Source organism: Microcaecilia unicolor, chromosome 1, assembly GCF_901765095.1.
Source record: "Microcaecilia unicolor chromosome 1, aMicUni1.1, whole genome shotgun sequence".
Classification (NCBI taxonomy): domain Eukaryota; kingdom Metazoa; phylum Chordata; class Amphibia; order Gymnophiona; family Siphonopidae; genus Microcaecilia; species Microcaecilia unicolor.
The window spans coordinates 17,698,325-17,718,698 of record NC_044031.1 but is presented as its reverse complement, the minus strand read 5'-3'; the positions used below and the strand labels follow the sequence as shown (position 1 = coordinate 17,718,698).

General features: G+C 44.2%; 1 protein-coding gene across 2 annotated transcripts in view; it reads left to right on the top strand.

Moving 5' to 3' along the window:
- The window catches only part of LOC115463418 (oocyte zinc finger protein XlCOF6-like), a 1,170,818-nt gene that overhangs the window by 163,095 nt on the left and 987,349 nt on the right, over window positions 1-20,374 (top strand). The window contains exon 1 of one of the 2 annotated variants that reach the window (XM_030193914.1): window positions 14,683-14,725. The exons of the other annotated variant lie outside the window; for it this stretch is intronic. The gene's annotated coding sequence lies outside the window, so the exon portion shown is untranslated. Of the gene's footprint in view, window positions 1-14,682; window positions 14,726-20,374 lie in introns of those variants that run through there. 2 annotated transcript variants of the gene reach the window in all.

The window sequence follows — 20,374 nt, the reverse complement described above, 5'->3', positions numbered from 1 at the left end:
GTGCGGATATTTTTGGAGAAAAGGTCGAACAGGTGGTAGAGCAACTCCACCAGCGGGATACCGCTTTCGACAAGTTCTCCCGCCAGCAGCCTTCAGCTTCTACCTCCACAGGTAGACGTTTTTATGGGGGAAGGAAGACTGTTCCCTACTCTTCTGGCAAGCGTAGGTACAATCCTCCTTCTCGACAGCCTGCGGCCCAGGCTAAGCCCCAGCGCGCTCGCTCTCGTCAGCAGCGTGCGCCTCAGCAAGGCCCCTCGGCTCCCCAGCAAAAGCAGGGGACGAGCTTTTGACTGGCTCCAGCAGAGCATAGCCGCCATCCAAGTGTCAGTGCTGGGCGATCTACCGGTCGGAGGGAGGTTGAAAGTTTTTCACCAAAGGTGGCCTCTCATAACCTCCGATCAGTGGGTTCTTCAAATAGTCCGGCAAGGATACACCCTCAATTTTGCCTCAAAACCTCCAAATTGTCCATCGGGAGCTCAGTCCTACAGCTTCCAGCACAAGCAGGTACTTGCAGAAGAACTCTCCGCCCTTCTCAGCGCCAATGCGGTCGAGCCAGTGCCATCCGGGCAAGAAGGGCTGGGATTCTATTCCAGGTACTTCCTTGTGGAAAAGAAAACAGGGGGGATGCGTCCCATCCTAGACCTAAGGGCCCTGAACAAATATCTGGTCAAGGAAAAGTTCAGGATGCTTTCCCTGGGCACCCTTCTCCCCATGATTCAGGAAAACAATTGGCTATGCTCTCTGGACTTGAAGGACGCCTACACGCACATCCCGATACTGCCAGCTCACAGACAGTATCTGCGATTTCAGCTGGCCACACGTCACTTCCAGTACTGTGTGCTACCCTTTGGGCTCGCCTCTGCGCCCAGAGTGTTCACGAAGTGCTTGGCTGTAGTAGCAGCGGCACTTCGCAGGCTGGGTGTACACGTGTTCCCCTATCTCGACGATTGGCTGGTGAAGAACACATCCGAGGCAGGAGCTCTACAGTCCATGCAGATGACTATTCGCCTCCTGGAGCTACTGGGGTTTGTTATAAATTATCCAAAGTCCCATCTTCTTCCAGTACAGAGACTTGAATTCATAGGAGCTCTGCTGGATTCTCGGACGGCTCGTGCCTATCTCCCAGAGGCGAGAGCCAACAACTTGTTGTCCCTCGTATCGCGGGTGCGAGCGTCCCAGCAGATCACAGCTCGGCAGATGTTGAGATTGCTGGGCCACATGGCCTCCACAGTTCATGTGACTCCCATGGCCCGCCTTTACATGAGATCTGCTCAATGGACCCTAGCTTCCCAGTGGTTTCAGGCTGCTGGGGATCTAGAAGACGTGATCCACCTGTCCACGAGTTTTCTCAAATCCCTGTATTGGTGGACGATTTGGTCCAATTTGACTGGGACGTCCTTTCCAAATTCCTCAGCCACAAAAAGTGCTGACTACGGATGCGTCTCTCCTGGGGTGGGGAGCTCATGTCGATGGGCTTCACACCCTGGGAAGCTGGTCCCTCCAGGAACGCAATCTGCAGATCAATCTTCTGGAGTTACGAGCGGTCTGGAACGCTCTGAAGGCTTTCAGAGATCGGCTGTCCCACCAAATTATCCAAATTCAGACAGACAACCAGGTTGCCATGTATTACATCAACAAGCAGGGGGGCACCGGATCTCGCCCCCTGTGTCAGGAAGCCGTCAGCATGTGGCTCTGTGCTCGCCGTCACGGCATGGTGCTCCAAGCCACATATCTGGCAGGCGTAAACAACGGTCTGGCCGACAGGTTGAGCAGGATTATGCAACCTCACGAGTGGTCGCTCAACTCCAGAGTAGTGCGCCAGATCTTCCAGGTGTGGGGCACCCCCTTGGTAGATCTCTTTGCATCTCAAGCCAACCACAAAGTCCCTCAGTTCTGTTCCAGGCTTCAGGCCCACGGCAGACTGGCATCGGATGCCTTCCTCCTGGACTGGGGGGAAGATCTGCTGTATGCTTATCCTCCCATACCTCTGGTCGGGAAGACTTTGTTGAAACTCAAGCAAGACCGAGGCACCATGATTCTGATTGCTCCTTTTTGGCCACGTCAGATCTGGTTCCCTCTTCTTCTGGAGTTATCCTCCGAAGAACCGTGGAGATTGGAGTGTTTTCTGACCCTCATCACACAGGACCAAGGGGCGCTTCTGCATCCCAACCTCCAGTCTCTGGCTCTCACTGCCTGGATGTTGAGAGCATAGACTTTGCCTCTTTGGGTCTGTCAGAGGGTGTCTCCCGCATCTTGCTTGCTTCCAGGAAAGATTCCACTAAGAGGAGTTACTTCTTTCTATGGAGGAGGTTTGCCGTCTGGTGTGACAGCAAGGCCCTAGATCCTCGCTCTTGTCCTACACAGACCCTGCTTGAATACCTTCTGCACTTGTCTGAGCCTGGTCTCAAGACCAACTCTGTAAGGGTTCACCTTAGTGCAATCAGTGCATACCATTACCATGTGGAAGGTAAGCCGATCTAAGGACAGCCTTTAGTTGTTCGCTTCATGAGAGGTTTGCTTTTGTCAAAGCCCCCTATCAAACCTCCTACAGTGTCATGGGATCTCAATGTCATTCTCACCCAGCTGATGAAACCTCCTTTTGAGCCACTGAACTCCTGCCATCTGAAGTACTTGACCTGGAAGGTCATTTTCTTGGTGGCAGTTACTTCAGCTCGTAGAGTCAGTGAGCTTCAGGCCCTGGTAGCCCAGGCCCCTTACACCAAATTTCATCATAACAGAGTAGTCCTCCGCACTCACCCTAAGTTCTGGCCAAAGGTTGTGTCGGAGTTCCATCTGAACTAGTCAATTGTCTTGCCAACATTCTTTCCCCGTCCTCATTCCTGCCCTGCTGAACGTCAGCTGCACACATTGGACTGCAAGACAGCATTGGCCTTCTATCTGGAGCGGACACAGCCCAACAGACAGTCCGCCCAATTGTTTGTTTCTTTTGATCCCAACAGGAGGGGAGTGGCTGTGGGGAAACGCACCATATCCAATTGGCTAGCAGATTGCATTTCCTTCACTTACGCCCAGGCTGGGCTGGCTCTTGAGGGTCATGTCACGGCTCATAATGTTAGAGCCATGGCAGCGTCGGTAGCCCACTTGAAGTCAGCCACTATTGAAGAGATTTGCAAAGCTGCGACGTGGTCATCTGTCCACACATTCACATCTCATTACTGCCTGCAGCAGGATACCCGACGCGACAGTCGGTTCGGGCAGTCAGTGCTTCAGAATCTGTTTGGGGTTTAGGATCCAACTTCACCCCCCTAGGCCCATGTTTGTTCTGTTCCAGGCTACACTCTCAGTTAGTTGGATAAATTGTTAGGTCAATCTCAGTTATGTCCTCGCCGTTGCGAGGCCCAATTGACCATGTTTGTTGTTTTGAGTGAGCCTGGGGGCTAGGGATACCCCATCAGTGAGAACAAGCAGCCTGCTTGTCCTCGGAGAAAGCGAATGCTACATACCTGTAGAAGGTATTCTCCGAGGACAGCAGGCTGATTGTTCTCACAAACCCGCCCGCCTCCCCTTTGGAGTTGTGTCTTCCCTTGTCTTTGTCTTGCTACATACGGGACTGACGAACACGAGCCGGTTCGGGCGGGAAGACGGCCGCGCATGCGCGGTGCGCATGGGCGCGTGAGGACTAGCAAAGGACTTTGCTAGTGAAGTTTCCGATTGGAGGGTCTGCCGTGGACGTCACCCATCAGTGAGAACAATCAGCCTGCTGTCCTCGGAGAATACCTTCTACAGGTATGTAGCATTCGCTTTACATTTATATCCCACATTTTTCTCAGGTGGCTTACATAAACTGTAGAGGCTACAGTGCAATAAGAGCAATTATACAAATTGAGAATGAGATATAAAATAACAATTAAACAGCAAAAAAGGCAAGTGATAGTAACAATTATAGTCTTCGGATCTTAATTTACAGTATGAGTTAATTTGGGTTGTTGAACCTGGGGAATAAGCTTTATTGAACAAAACTGATTTCAATAATTTTCGGAAGTTCAGATAGTTCTGGGTAGATTTCACTGATTTGTGTAGGGCATTCCATAGTTGAGTGCCTATGTACACGTGTAAATCAGCAAACAAGGATATGCTACTTCTACATGGAAGTGGCAGCACAGGGATACGTTACAGAGACATGTTCTGGGTGTGGCTTGGGTGATCCCTCACAGTACATGAGGATTTTGTATTATAGAATGACAATACATGTATACAGTGGAAAATTCCCATATTGGCATTATACCTGCATGTCACCCTGAGGGATGCTGCTCTTTTTTTGAATCTGTACTTTTGGAAAATGACTTTGTCTAATGTGTGTCCCAGCAAATACACATATTTTACTGGAGTGGAGGAGTAGCCTAGTGGTTAGTGCAGCAAACTTTGATCCTGGGGAACTGTGATTGATTCCCACTACAGCTCCTTGTGACTCTGGGCAAGTCATTTAACCCTCCATTGCCCCAGGTTCAGATAAGTACCTGTATATAATATGTAAACCACTTTGAATGCATTGCAGAAACCACAGAAAGACGGTATATCAAGTCCCATTCCCTTTCCCCCTAGCCAGTCAAGAGAGTGGAGGAGTGGCCTAGTGGTTAGGGTGGTGGACTTTGGTCCTGGGGAACTGAGGAACTGAGTTCGATTCCCACTTCAGGCACAGACAGCTCCTTGTGACTCTGGGCAAGTCACTTAACCCTCCATTGCCCCATGTAAGCCACACTGAGCCTGCCATGAGTGGGAAAGCACAGGGTACAAATGTAACAAAAAAAAAAATACTGCCTTGATATACTGCCTGGCCTAGGTTTTCAAGAAAGAAATTTCCATGTAACGGAGGCCTTTAGTTTCAAATCTCTTTCATGTATATCCACTCTTTAAAACCCAGCCCATACAAAATCCCAAAGACAACAAAGATGCCATTCGGAATTCCAAAGAGAACCAAGATTGCATCTAAAGACACAAAGAGTAGCAAGCTTCCACACAGAATTCCAAAGAGTAGCAAGATTCTATGTAGAATCGCTAAGACTAGCAGGATTACAGGCAGAATCTGAAAAAATAGCAGGATTCTATATTCAATTTCAAATAACAGGAAGAATATCAAAGAGAAGCAAGATTCTGTGTAGAGTAGAAGGATGCCACGCAGAATCCCAAAGAGTAGCAAGACTCCACGCAGAATCCCAAACAGTAGCAAGATTCCATGCACAATCTCAAAGAGTAGCAAGATTCCACGCAGAAACCCAAAGAGTAGCAAGATTTTACGCAGAATCTCCAAAAGTAGCAGGATTCCAAACAGAACCTCAAAGAAGTAGCAGGAGTTCACGCAGAATCCCAAAGAGTAGCAAGACTCTATGTAGAATATCAATGAGAAGCAAGATTCTATGTAGAGTAGAAGGATGGCATTCAGAATCCCAAAGAGAAGCAAGATTCTATGTAGAATCGCTAAGACTAGCAGGATTACAAGCAGAATCTGAAAAAATAGCAGGATTCTATATAGAATTTCAAATAACAGGAAGATTCTATGTAGAATATCAAAGAGAAGCAAGATTCTATGTAGAGTAGAAGGATGCCATGCAGAATCCCAAAGAGTATCAAGGCTCAATGCAGAATCCCAAAGAGTAGCAAGACTCCACGCAGAATCCCAAAGAGTAGCAAGAATCCACGCAGAATCCCAAAGAGTAGCAAGAATCCACGCAGAATCCCAAAGAGTAGCAAGCTTCCACGCAGAATCCCAAAGAGCAGCAAGCTTTCAGGCAGAATCTCCAAAAGTAGCAGGATTCCACGCAGAACCTCAAAGGAGTAGCGGGAGTTCACGCAGAATCCCAAAGAGTAGCAAGCTTCCACGCAGAATCCCAATGAGTAGCAAGCTTCCATGCAGAATCCCAAAGAGTAGCAAGATTCCTCACAGAATCTCCAAAAGTAGCAGGATTCCAAGCAGAACCTCAAAGGACCAGCAGGAGTTCACGCAAAATCCCAAAGAGTAGCAAGATTCCACGCAGAATCTCCAAAAGTAGCAGCATTCCATGCAGAATCTCAAAGGAGTAGCAGGAGTTCACGCAGAATCCCAAAGAGTAGCAAGATTCCAAGTAGAATCTCAAACAGCAGTTAGGTTAGGGTGGTGGAGGAACTGAGTTCGATTCCCACTTCAGGCACAGGCAGCTCCTTGTGACTCTGGGCAAGTCACTTAACCTTCCATTGCCCCAGGTACAAATAAGTACCTGTATATAATATGTAAGCCGCATTGAGCCTGCCATGAGTGGGAAAGCGCGGGGTACAAATGTAACAAAAAAAACTGTAACAAGATTCAATCAAGATTCTCGAAGAGAAGCAAGATTCTATGTAAAATCCCAAAGAGTAACAAGATTTGATCCAGATTCTCAAAGAGTAGCAAGATTCTACGTAGTATCCCAAAGAGTAGCAAGATTCGATCCAGATTCTCAAAGAGAAGCAAGATTCTATGCAGAATCCCAAAGAGTAGCAAGACTCCACGCAGAATCTCAAACAGTAGCAATATTCCACACAGAATCCCAAAGAGTAGCAAGATTCCAAGTAGAATCTCATACAGTAGCAAGATTCTATTCAGAATCTCAAAGAGTAACAAGATTCGATCGAGATTCTCAAAGAGAAGCACCAAAGAGTAGCAAGATTTGATCGAGATTCTCAAAGAGAAGCAAGATTCTATGTAAAATCCCAAAGAGTAACAAGATTTGATCGAGATTCTCAAAGAGTAGCAAGATTCTACACAGAATCCCAAAGAGTAGCAAGACTCCATTCAAAATCTCAAACAGTAGCAATATTCCACACAGAATCCCAAAGAGTAGCAAGATTCGATCCAGATTCTCAAAGAGAAGCAATATTCCACGCAGAATCCCAAAGAGTAGCAAGACTCCATTCAGAATCCCAGAGTAGCAAGATTCCACGCAGAATCTCAAACAGTAGCAATATTCCACACAGAATCCCAAAGAGTAGCAAGATTCCAAGTAGAATCTCAAACAGTAGCAAGATTCTATTCAGAATCTCAGAGTAACAAGATTCGATCGAGATTCTCAAAGAGAAGCAAGATTCTATGTAAAATCTCAAACAGTAACAAGATTACATGCAGAATCGCAAAGAGTAGCAGGATTCCACGTAGAATCTCAAAGAGTAGCAACGGCACATAAGGGAAACATAGAGTCAATCTGACGTTTGTACCTTATATTTTTAACAGGGTACTTCAGATGCCATCTCAAATTCTGGCAGAATTGTAATAACAGTGAGAGAATAACTGAGGGTATCTTTTGCTAAAGCCCGATCACGTTTTTAGCACGTGCTAAAATTGTGAGCACGCTAAACATTAGACACACCCACAGGAATGCACTGGTGTCTCTAATGTTTAGCGCGCACCAAAAATGTGAGAGCTCCCTATCTATTCAGTCACGATCAGGGTGTAGACCGTAGAAGTCTGCCCAGCTCCCGTTTTGTTTCCAATTACTGGCGTCACCACCCAATCTCGGCTAAGATTCCACAGAACCATGAGAATACGCTCTCTCCCTCACCCAGAATACAGAAGAGGGTTGTAAACAAACTGAACAGCAAGGGGAACAGTGGGGAGCCCTGCGGTACTCCACATGTGGGAGACCAACTCTTTGAACAGTACTCCCCCTTTCTAAACCATCTTGGATCGGTTTTATAGAAAGTCGCTGATCTAGGTCAATACAGGGCCTGCCAGACCTAGGTCGCTGAGTTTGGCCAGTAATAGACCATGATCCATGGAATTGAAGGCTGCTGAAATGTCATAGGCAGGATTAAATATGCAGCATAATTATATGTTAGTCATGTACTTGTTATGAATGGTGGTTTAATAAGCATTGGTGTTTGTTATCTTTTAGAATGGTTGTCTTAGTTTGCTTTCCTATCAAATCAATGGAGTTCTTTTTTGTTTGTTTTTATTATGATTTTTTGTATTAATATGTAAACCGTTCTGTTTTGTAAACAGAATTTGAAACGGTATAGTAAAATGAATAAACGATAATGGAGTAAGATAATCTGTTTGCTCCTTGTTAGTACCAACAAGAGGGATTCTGTGCTGTGTTGGGATCTGAATCCAAATTGAGTGGTGTGGTAACAGGGGAACCTCGAAATATGTTTTGATAGTTGTTGACCAACGCAGGTTTCCAGCAGTTTAGTCAGGAGAGGAATATCAGCTATGGGTCTGAAGTTAGATGTAATCTCAGAGAGTAGCAAGATTCCACGCAGAATCCCAAAGAGTAGCAGGATTCCATACTACAGATCCCAGGCAAAAGCAGTGACTTCCCCCATGTCTACCTGAACAGCAGACTATGGACTTTTCCTCCAGGAATTCATCTAAACCTTTCTTAAACCCAGGTATCTTAACTGCTGTTAAAATCTGAAGCCACACGGTTAACCACATTACTATTAGAAAGACAAATGCTTTCTGGATATAAAGTCAATTGGTCAAAAACTGAATTAATGCCCTTGAACGTACATTGTAATAAATCACAAATAACAGCCTTCCCTATAAGATGGTGTCCAACGCAAATTAAATACCTAGGAGTCTTTTTTGGGGAAGAATCAATCTCAAAACACAGTATGAGCTGTTAATCCAGATAAGGTAATCTAATACTGCACAAACTGATCAACAGCCAATCACAATCCTAAAGGGTTGTGTTAAATGAGTGAATAACAAATGAGAAAGCAGAAAAACCCTCAGAAACCAAGGTATTTACCAAGGTCTGACCAACAGGACATTGATATCTATATAAATAAATCACAAATAACAGCCTTCCCTATAGAAGTCTTTTTTGGGGTCTCTTGGGAAGACACAATCAAAATCAATATGGATTTACTTTTGAAAAATACTCGAGACACCTGTACTATATGGTCTCCCTTGCATCTTAGTTGGTGGGGGAGAATGGAGACTATAAAAATGGTCATTGCTCCACGTATTCTGTATATAATGAGTATGCTTCCGTTCCAATTTCCTAAGTCCTTTCTTAAGGTCTTAGATAATACTATTTCTTCTTTTCTATGGAAAAATAAGCCTACTAGAATTTCATTATCAAAATTACGTACGCCACGCCATTTAGGAGGTTTGAAATTGCCAGACTTCTTTGTATATCAACTAGCATTTTTACTAAAAGGAGTAGTAGCATGGCTTAATTGTTCTAGTGTGCCTGCTCCTGCATGGCTTCTTTTAGAACAAAAGATGGCTCATCCTCTTTCATTAGACTTTCTACCTTTATTGTCATCTTCCGCCATAGTTACCTCATGGCCCGTTATTTATGACATTCTTAAGGCTCTTATTTTTTTAGATTCTACTTGTGAAATATCCTTGTCCTCTTTTCAGATGGCATCACTTTGGAGCCATGCTCACATAAAAATTGGCTCTTCTTTTATTTGGAAGGAGTGGATTTCCTGGGGAATATATTGTATAATTGATCTGTGTTCTGGCACTAATATTATCTCTTTTAAAGAGCTAATGCAAAAATGCCTAATACTCAATATTTTAGGTATTTACAATTGAAGTCTGCACTTGCCAAATGGTTGAGGAAGTATTATAATGCACAGTTATAACCTTGGAGTCATCTTTGATTCCTCGCTCTTCTTCTCTGCGCATATTCTCTGCGACCTCCCTGCTAGAAACAGATCTATTTCTTCACGAACTTCTCTTAACCTACACCTTCCCAATTGTAGAGGAATTAAATACGAGAGCTACTACGCATCCAGTTTCTCCTTTGTGGGCAGCCAGCTTTGGAACGCTCTACCCAGACCAATCCGATTAATATAAACGACTTCTTGCCCTTTAGAAAAATGCTGAAAGCTCATCTCTTTAAGCAAGCCTACCCAAATGCCCCAACCTAATCTCGACAACTTCCACTCCCAATTCTGTTCTGATTTAAATACCAACCTCCCATCCTTCTCTTTCCATCTCTCCTTAATTTTATCCCTCCTTACCCTTTCTCCCAAATTACACGATCCTATCCTTTCTACCCTCTTTTATCCTAGTCATATATTGTCTAGCTCAACTTATCATACACTACTAAGCCCAACTTTACATTGTTTTACTACTGTTTTATTACAATTCTATTCTTAACTTTATATTTCAAATTACTATGTAAGCCGCATTGAGCCTGCATTGTGTGGGAAAGCGCGGGGTACAAATGTAATAAATAATAAAATAATAATAATAATAATTCAACAGATCGCCAAAACCTGTTTCTTTATCTACAACATTAGCAAAAGTCGCCCCTTCCTTTCTGAATACTCTACCAGAACCCTTATCCAAACACTTGTCACCTCTCACTTGGATTATTCCAATTTACTTCTCACAGGTCTTCCTCTCAGCCATCGCTCTCCTCTCCAGTCTGTCCAAAATTCTGCAGCATGACTTATTTTCCGCCAAAATCGTTATTCCCACACTAGCCCACTCCTTAAGTCACTTCACTGGCTCCCTGTCCGCTTCCGCATACAGTTCAAACTTCTCTTACTGACCTTTAAATGCATCCATTCTGCTGCCCCCCATTACCTCTCCACTCTCATCTCTCCCTACATTCCTCCCCGTGAACTCCGCTCACTGGACAAATCTCTCTTGTCGTCACCCTTCTCCTCCACTGCTAACTCCAGGCTTCGTTCCTTTTCCCTCGCGGCACCTTATGCCTGGAATAGACTTCCTGAGCCTGTACATCTAGCTCCATCTCTACCTGTTTTCAAATCTATGCTGAAAACCCACCTTTTCACTACTGCTTTTGGCTCCTAGCCACTACTCAATTGCCCTCCCCTTGTTCCTTCTCACCCAGTACTTCCCTCGCCCTTAATTGTCTTGTCTGTCTGTATTATTTTAGATTATAAGCTCTATCGAGCAGGGACTGGCTCTCTGTGTCAGGTGTTCAGCGCTGCGTGTGTCTGGTAGCACTATACAAATGTTAATAATAATAATAATTAAACCCTGGCATTTTTCATATATTTGACTCTATAACTAAAACAAAGGGAAAAGCCTCACAATTTTATTCTGTACTCCTATCATCTAGTCACTTGAAAATCGTGGCTCTTCAAGATATATGGACAAGGGACACTAATCATGCCATGTCTGATAAGTTATGGAAATGGTTTTGGATTACATCTATGAAACCTATTGCTTCTGCCCCTATATTGCAATCTCTTTTCTTACTTTCACATAAAGCATTACGGACCCCAGTTAAACAACTTAAGGTGGATTCTACATCTTCAAATTTGTGCTGGTCTTGTAATGGAGATCTAGGTACATTAGAGCATATGTTGCTTTTCTTGCCTGGATCTTCAGGATTTCTGGTCATCAGTTTGGGACAGAATTTGTGCTTTCTTTCATTTGAATCTCCCTCTTTCATTCCATATTATAATTTTTCTTTCTGCAGGGTTGAAACAAGCAGGAGTTAAGTGTAACTATAAATTATTTGATGCATCTTTACGCTGATGACTCCCAAATCTACATCTCCACACCAGAAATATCAGCCGAAATCCAGGCCAAAGGATCACCCTGCCTGTCTGACATTGTTGCCTGGATATCTCAGCGCCATCTGAAACTAAACGACCAAGACTGAGCTTCTCATCTTTCCCCCTAAACCAACCTCGCCTCCTCCTCCATTCTCTATTTCTGAGGATAACACTCTCATCCTTCCTGTCTAATCAGCTCGTAACCTTGGGGTCATCTTCGACTCCTCCCTCTCCTTCTCTGCACATTTTCAACAGACTGCTAAAACCTGTTGTTTCTTTCTCTATAATATCAGCAAAATTCGCCCTTTCCTTTCTGAGCACACTACTAGAACCCTCATCCACACTCTTATCACCTCTCGCTTAGACTATTGCAGCTTGCTTCTCATAGGTCTCCCACTTAGCCATCTCTCTCCTCTTCAATCTGTTCAAAATTCTGCTGCACGACTAATATTCCGCCAGCGTCGTTATGCTCATATTAGCCCTCTCCTCAAGTCACTTCACTGGCTTCCTATCCGTTTCCGCATACAGTTCAAACTCCTCTTATTGACCTATAGGTGCATTCACTCTGCAGCTCCTCAGTACCTCTCCACTCTCATCTCTCCCTACATTCCTCCCCGGGAACTCCGTTCACTGGGTAAATCTCTCTTATCTGCACCCTTCCCCTCCACTGCTAACTCCAGACTCCGTTCCTTTTATCTTGCTGCACCTTATGCCTGGAATAGACTTCCTGAGCCGGTACGTCAAGCTCCATCTCTGGCCGTCTTCAAATCTAAGCTAAAAGCCCACCTTTTTGATGCTGCTTTTAACTCCTAATCGTTATTCACTTGTTCAGAACCCTTATTTTATCATCCTGACTTTAATATTCCCTTATCTCTTGGTTGTCCTGTTTGTCTGTCCTAATTAGATTGTAAGCTGTGTCGAGCAGGGACTGTCTCTTCATGTTCAAGTGTACAGCGCTGCGTAAGTCTAGTAGTAAAGAAGACTTCTTTCTTATTCTGGTGTGTGGTGTTTGACTCCTGAAGTCCCACAGATTCTGCTAACAATAGTGGTAATTCCTGCAACAGTAGCACTTTAGAAATAATAAGTAGTAGTAGTACTATTAGCAGTAGCAATCTCTACTATTATAAAAAATTGGAAAAATCATAAACTGGTTTCTTTTTGCTTTTGGTGGGCTACTGTATGTAAATACTAGCTGAACGTACCAATTCTTTACCGGTATTTCATAAAATATGGGAACAAGTAGCCAAATTTTGTCAAATTTCAACTGTGAATTAACTCCTTGATAAGTAAACCTATTTTGTTCCTCTTTAACCGTCTGTAATGGCATTCTATATTTAAGGATATTGCATCGTATAGAACTTTTTATGACATTCTGGTTAGGACTGTTGTTTCTTTTGTTTATTTGTATATATATATATTTTTTTTTAACTTAATAAATACATTTGAACTGAAGAAAAAAAAGACAAATGCTGTGGGAATGCACCAGTACAAAAGGTTAGAAGCCACTGCACTATGGAATGGAGACCTACTCTAGTCACAAGGGTTAATTTTGTTTTGATCTAATCAGTCTGGCAGCTTTGGGCTCCTAGATTTAAGGTCGAATTAATGATGGCCCAGGTGCAGCTCTTGTTGGGAGGGAGGACTTTTCGATTGAGTTCAATCAGCTCCTCCAATCTTTTTCAAATAGTGGGTCTCATGGTCCCTGAGGTCTCAGAAAGTTCACTTACTGACTCACTGGCTCTTTCATACCTGACTCTGTGACAATCTGTCCACCAGCACCGCACACAACACAGATCCAGACTTAAAGCCAATTAAACTTGTGCACAATACAAATCTCTACACTAAGAATAGCCAGATTTCCTTACTGTCCTTGAAATGTCTGGAACCAGCATCTCCTCAGCCTCCAAACTCCACCTGGGAAGTGGCTGCACAAAGAAGCCTCTGAAATACACAGGAAGAAGCAGTAGGTAAGAATGCCAAGCCCAGAGTAAGGCTTGGAACACACCGAGAAAGGCTATTGGACCAGAGTGAGGCTTGGATTTCACTATTGAAGCACCAAAATGAGGCTTGAAATACACTGATAAAGATTAATAGTGCAACAGAATGAGGCTTGGAATTCACCGAGAGGGATGATTGGAGGACCAGAAGGAGGCTTGGAACACAGTGAGTGAGCCTATTGGAGCACCAGGCTGAGAGAGATTACTGGAGCATGAAAAAGAGGCTTGGCATGCACAGCAAGGGGGCTGGAATAGCCATTGTTTGAATAGCAAAACTCCAAAGGGGAGTCTGTTGGGGAAGAGGGGGAGGTCCGAAGAGTCTGAGAGTAGAGGGCGGGTGTCCGAAGTCGGATGATTGAGGAGGTGTCTGTTGCTGGGGGACGTGGTCCAGTGGCATCTCGGGAGGGGCGAGTGACAGAGCACTGGGGGGGAGGGGCTGTTTTCGAGTGTGTCAGCGAGGTTCTTTTCTTCGCGGCGGTTGTGTGTCGTTGACGTTCGGGCACGCGCTGTTTGGGTCTTGTTGCTTTCTTGTGGTTGGTTAGTGTCGTTGGTGACGTATCAGGAAGTACCGACGTCAATTCATCAGATAGAGAGCAGGAATGGCTCAAGGTTTAAGTGCCACGCGGTCAGCTTCAGAACGTTGGAGGTGGTTTTTATTAAATAGGATATGGGAAGCTTTCAGATAAACTAAAAGCTATCCAATAAGTAAAAAAACAAACAAACTAATAATAAAAAATCTTTTGCCCTCCACCTTTAAGGCACCGCCTATTCAACTCATAAGCAGTCCCTTATTTCGAAAAAGAATCTTTTGCTATTGTTTTGGTTGTACTAAAACTGCGGTAAGCTCCGCCCACTGGCTTCAACTCACGAATGGACTAGATAGGCTCACGTTGTCTCCTTTTTAATCCAACCTCGTTGAGTCTTTCTGTCATTGTATTCCAAGCCTCATTTTGGTGCGCCAATAGTTCGTCTCAGTGCGTTTCAAGCCTCAGCCTCTCTCAGGGCATGGCAAGCCTCGTTCTGGTGCCCCAATAGTCTCTCTCAGTGTGCACCAAGCCTCATTTTCATACTCCAGTCACCTTTCTCAGTGCAAGCTTCATTTGCAGGCTTCAGTAGCCTTTAGTGCGTTCCAAGCCTCACTCTGGCTTTCTTTATTTGCTTGCTTCTTCCTGTGTGGGTTTAGAGGCATGCATTGTGCAGCCACCACTGAGGTGGAGTTTGGAGACTGGGGAGATGCTGGTTCCAGTCCAGGCATTTCAAGAACAGTAAGGAAACCTGGATATTCTTTGTGTAGAGATTTGTATTGTGCACAAGTTTAATTGGCTTTAAGTCTGGATCTGTGTTGTATGCGATGCTGGTAGATAAATTGTTACAGAGTCACATGTGAAAGAGCCAGTGAGACAGCAAGTAAACTTTCTGAGCCACAGGACCATGAGACCCAGTATTTGAAAGAGATTGGAGGTGCTGATTGAACTCAATAGTTAAGCCCCCCCCCCAACTCCCCAAAAGAGCTGCACCTGGCTATAATTAGTTCAACCATAAATCTAGAAGCCCAAAGCTGACAGATGATTTAAAAACCCCTTGTGACTAAAGCGGGTCTCCATTCCATAGTGCAGTGGCTCCCAACCTTTTGTACTTACTGGGGCATTCCTACTGTTATTACTTATAATTTCTATAGTGTTACTAGACGTACGCAGCACTGTACAGTTGAACACGAAGAGACAGTCCCTGCTCAGCAGAGCTTACAATCAGGACAGACAAATAAGGGATAAGGTGCAAAGGAAAGCTACAAAAATAGTATGGGGATTTGCGTTGCAAACTGTACAAGGAGAGACTTGCCGACCTGAACATGTATACCTTGGAGGAAAGGAGAAACAGGGGTGACATGATACAGACGTTCAAATATTTGAAAGGTATTAATCCGCATATGAACCTTTTCCGGAGACTGGAAGGTGGTAGAACTAGAGGATATGTATTGAGGGTGAAGGGGGGGGCAGACTCAGGAGTAATGCCAGGAAGTATTATTTCACAGAAAGGGTGATAGATACATGGAATGCCCTCCCGCGGGAGGTGGTGGAGATGAAAACAGTAATGGAATAATGGGATAAACACAAAAGAATCCTGTTTAGAAGGAATGGATCTATGGAATCTTAGCGGACATTGGGTGGTGACGCCGGTATTTGGAGAATAAAACCGGTGCAGGGCGGACTTCTATAGTCTTTGCCCTGAGAAAGGCAGGGACAATTCAAACTCAGATATACATACATGGTATTACATACCATGTAAAATGAGTTTATCTGTTTGGGCAGACTGGATGGACTGTTCAGGTCTTTATCTGTCGTCATTTACTATGTTACTAAGGTGGGAATGATATTTAAAGCGTGCATAGCTACTGTACAAATGAACAGGGGTTAAGAGTTAAAAGCAGCATCAAAAAGGTGGGCTTTTAGCCTAGATTTGAAGTCGGCCAGAGATTGAGGAAAGGGATGGATGCAGTTGTATCGCTCCATGGTGCGACCGCACCTCGAGTATTGTGTCCAATTCTGGTCGCCGCATCTCAAAAAAGATATAAAGGAATTAGAAAAGGTGCAGAGAAGGGCGACGGAAATGATAAAGGGAATGGAACGACTTCCCTATGAGGAAAGGCTAAGATGGTTAGGGCTCTTCAGCTTGGAGAAAAGGCGGCTGAGGGGTGATATGATAGAAGTCTACAAGATAATGAGCGGAGTAGAGCGGACAGATGTGAAGCGATTGTTTACACTTTCAAACAACAAAACCAGAGGACAAGATGAAGAATATGGTAGATTTAAAACAAATAGGAGAAAGTTTTTCTTTACTCAGCGTGTAGTTAGACTCTTAAACTCGTTGCCGGAGAATGTAGTGACAGCAGCTGGCCTTACAGAATTTATGTTTCAACGTTTTTATTGATGACACATCAAAAGATACATCAATACTTTCTCATAAACTGAAACAACATACCATACTCTTAAATGTACTAGATCACTACAGCCAGAGAACGCATCATCAACATTTTCCAATTTGTGCCCCCTTCGTATCCTACACCCTCCCTCCTACCCACCCTCTATATTCCGCTTTTTTATTAACTTCGAAATAACACAGTGCAAATGTCCTGTGCAAAACCAAAAAGACCATTGTAGACTCAAATTTAGCGCACACCGAAAGATACAATTATCAACAAATGTTTACATTTTTATCCCCACCCCCCTCTTATCCGTCAAAGACCTATTGAGTCCTATGTGTACCAGAACAAGTACCCCTCAAAGGACTGTCTCTTGTTAATGATCTCTCCCCTACCCCCTATATTCCTACCTCTTCCCCCATTACCATCATAATATTCCCTGTATCATTTAATTAATGATAAAACAAAACAAAAAGGTTATATTCTTACCCTCCCTCCTAACAAGAGTATTGTAACATAAAGTCAACCATGGTACTACCAGATACCAGTATCGCTCATCACTCATATATTAATATTCCCTACCCAACTCCCCCCCCTCCCTCCTATGTCCTTCTACCCTGTGGATCTCTATGTATAACACAGTCCGGTACTGCGTATTCAGTGTCTCCGAACTGTCTACCTAGTCCTGTAAATTAAACACAATGGAGACAAGCAGTACCCCTGCCGCCATTTAGCAAATGTATAAAATTTAATATAACAATTATCTATTATCGAACAAGAGGTTTTAGCTCTTATAACCTCCCATTCTCCAACTAGACCCTGTATGTAGATCCACATTGGTCTCAATAAAGCCCCAATGACCATCCACATAATTTAGCTCATCTCTTGAATGATACCCCCCTGTACCCTACCCTCCCATAAAAATAACCAAAAACTTTACAAACCATTTAATACTAAACTTCGCGCACTCGAAGACAGGGATTGTATATAAGGTCTCCATATCTCCACAAATCGTGTTCTTCTCTTCTGGGAAGGTCCCACCGCCCTACGCTCATGCAGTAGCAAATCATGAAATCTGTTCCTCCAGTGCCAGTAGTCTGGTGGAGCCCCACCCATCCACCCATTCAGGATCAATTTCTTCCCCATCAAGCAGGCTTTACGGATTAACTGTTGTTCACCTCCACGTTGGAGAGCAAAGAGCTCGAATTTATCTAATATAATCCCCATGAGGGTGAAGCTAATCCGAGATTTTATTAAACCTTCTAAGTATGTTATTATCGCTTTCCAATACTTTTGTATAACAGGATGTTCCCAGAGACAGTGATAAAACGTACCCTCCCGCTGTTGGCACTTGGAATACAACGGGTCCGGCACCCCTCCCATCTTGAACACTTGAGATTTGGTCATGTAAGCTCTGTACAAAATTCTAAATTGACATTCCCGCAAATTTGCCTTGACCGAGTTCGTAGGTATGTGGGATACCAACTTTATATAATCTAGCGCTAAGCTGGGTCTCTGCAAGTCCCGTGCCCAATTTAAGTGACTTATCATCGTATTTTTCTCGGGTCCCATTGTCCATAACACCTTACGCAGTCCCGATATTGAGAGCCGTTCTCCAGGCATTGCCATAAAAAATTCTCTAATTTTCCTCCCATGTCCACCATTCAACTTTTCCAAATTTAGGGTCCGGATGTACTGAGCTAATTGCTGATAGGCAAACTCATGGCTGGTATCTATGCCCACCCCCAACGCTCCTAGATTTAACAGGCCTCCTCTCGTGCCCAGTACATGTTCCAATCTCGTAATTCCCATAGATGCCCACCTGTGGAACACTTAATTATCTGAACCTTGTGAAAACAAGGGGTTACCTTGCAGTGGCAAAAGGTCCGAGGTGTCTTCGGCCAATCCCAAGTATCTATTTAAATCTATCCAAACCTCTTTTATAGGCCCTAACAAAAGACTGTGCCTAAATGTATTCAGCACCGCACTTCGCGGACCGTGAAGCAAATAATGAAGGTGGAATGGCTCAAAAAAGGCCTGTTCCATATTCCGTGGGGTAAAATCCTGCCTGTCCAGCAGCCAATCTCCCAGGTGTCTCAACAAACAGGCTTGATTATATCTTTTAATATCAGGGATTCCCATTCCCCCCACTTTCCAGGAGCCCAATAACAACTCCAGCGGAAACTTGGGTCCCCCCCCCCCCATATAAATGTTCTTAGATACTTATGGAATAGCTTTATATCTTTATTTCGTAAACGTAATGGTAAAATCTGAAGTATATAAAGCCACCTAGGAAATTCTGTCATACAGAATAGCCGGATCTTCCCGTGCAACGTGAGTGGCAATACTGCCCATTTTCATAGCCTAACCCTCGTATTATCCAAAAACCTAGTAAAATTAAGATTGTAGAAGGTCGACGTCCTCATTGCCACCTGTACCCCTAAGTATGTGAAACATTGCGTAGCCCACTTTAATGGAAACTCCTCCCCCCATTCAGCCTTCACACTGTCCATAGCTGTTAATGCCAAAAATTTTGAAAAATTAATTTGGAATCCTGCAAAGTCCCCGTATTCCCGAAATAGTTCTAACAGTGCTACTGAAGACTTCGTGGGGTCAGTGAGATGCACCAGAATATCATCTGCGAAAGCAGACACTTTAAACTCTGACGAGCCCCACGTTACTCCTGCTACCTTGGGATGTGACATTATCTCTCTGATCAAGGGATCCAGTGCTAAGACAAAAAGCAGTGGGGATAAAGGGCACCCCTGTCTCACTCGTCTCCTAATTGAGAACTTCGATGACTGTTCCCCATTACACCAGATAAGCGCCTGAGAGTTCGAGTAGAGGGCCCCCACCGCATTCCTAAAATAGCCCTCAATACCTACTCTCTGCAGCACCTCAAACATAAATTTGGCCTTAAGGAATTTAAAGGGAGTTTGGACAGATTCCTGCGGGAAAAGTCCATTGAACATTATTAATTTTTTATTTTTTTTTTTGGGGGGTGGGGGTTGCTGGGTTTTTGAAGCCTGGATTGGCCGCTGTCGGAGACAGGATGCTGGGCTTGATGGACCCTTGGTCTTTCCCAGTATGGCGGTGCTTATGTACTTCTGTACGTACTGCCTCAGGAAGACTATACCAGGCATATGTTGCAGTAAGATAAAAGAAAAGGAGCCTGGAGCTGGCAGTGAAGGAGAAGGGTACAGATAAGAGAGATTTACCCGATGAATGGAGTTCCCGGGGAGAAGTGTAGAGAGAGATAAGAGTGGAGAGGTACTGAGGAGCTGCAGAGTGAATGCACTTGTAAATCAATAAGAGGAGTTTGAACTGTATGCGGAAACGGATAGGGAGCCAGTGAAGTGACTTGAGGAGAGGGCTAATATGAGCATAGCGACATTGGCGGAATATTAGTCGTGCAGCAGAATTTTGAACAGATTGAAGAGGAGAGCGATGGCTAACGGGGAGACCTGTGAGAAGCAAGTTGCAATAGTCTAAGCGAGAGGTGATAAGAGTGTGGATAAAGGTTTTGGTAGTGTGCTCAGAAAGGAAAGGATGAATTTTGGTGATATTATAGAGAAAGAAAGAGAGGAGTCAAAGATATCCCCCAAGGTTACAAGCTGATGAGACAGGAAGGATGAGAGTGTTATCCACAGAAATAGAGAATGGGGGAAGAGGAGAGGTGGTTTTTTGGAGGAAAGATAAGAAGCTCAATCTTGGTCATGTTTAGTTTCAGATGGCAGTGAGACATCCAGGCAGCAATGTCAGACAGGCAGGTTGATACTTGGGCCTGGATTCCTGCTGAAAGTTCTGGAGTGGAGAGGTAGATCTGGGAACCATCAGCATACAGGTGATACTGAAAACCATGGGATGAAATCAGAGTACCAAGGGAAGAAGTATAGATGGAGAAAAAAAGAGGTCCCAGGACAGATTCCTGAGGTACACCAACTGACAGTGGGATAGAAGTGGAGGAGGATCCACCAGAGTATACACTAAAAGT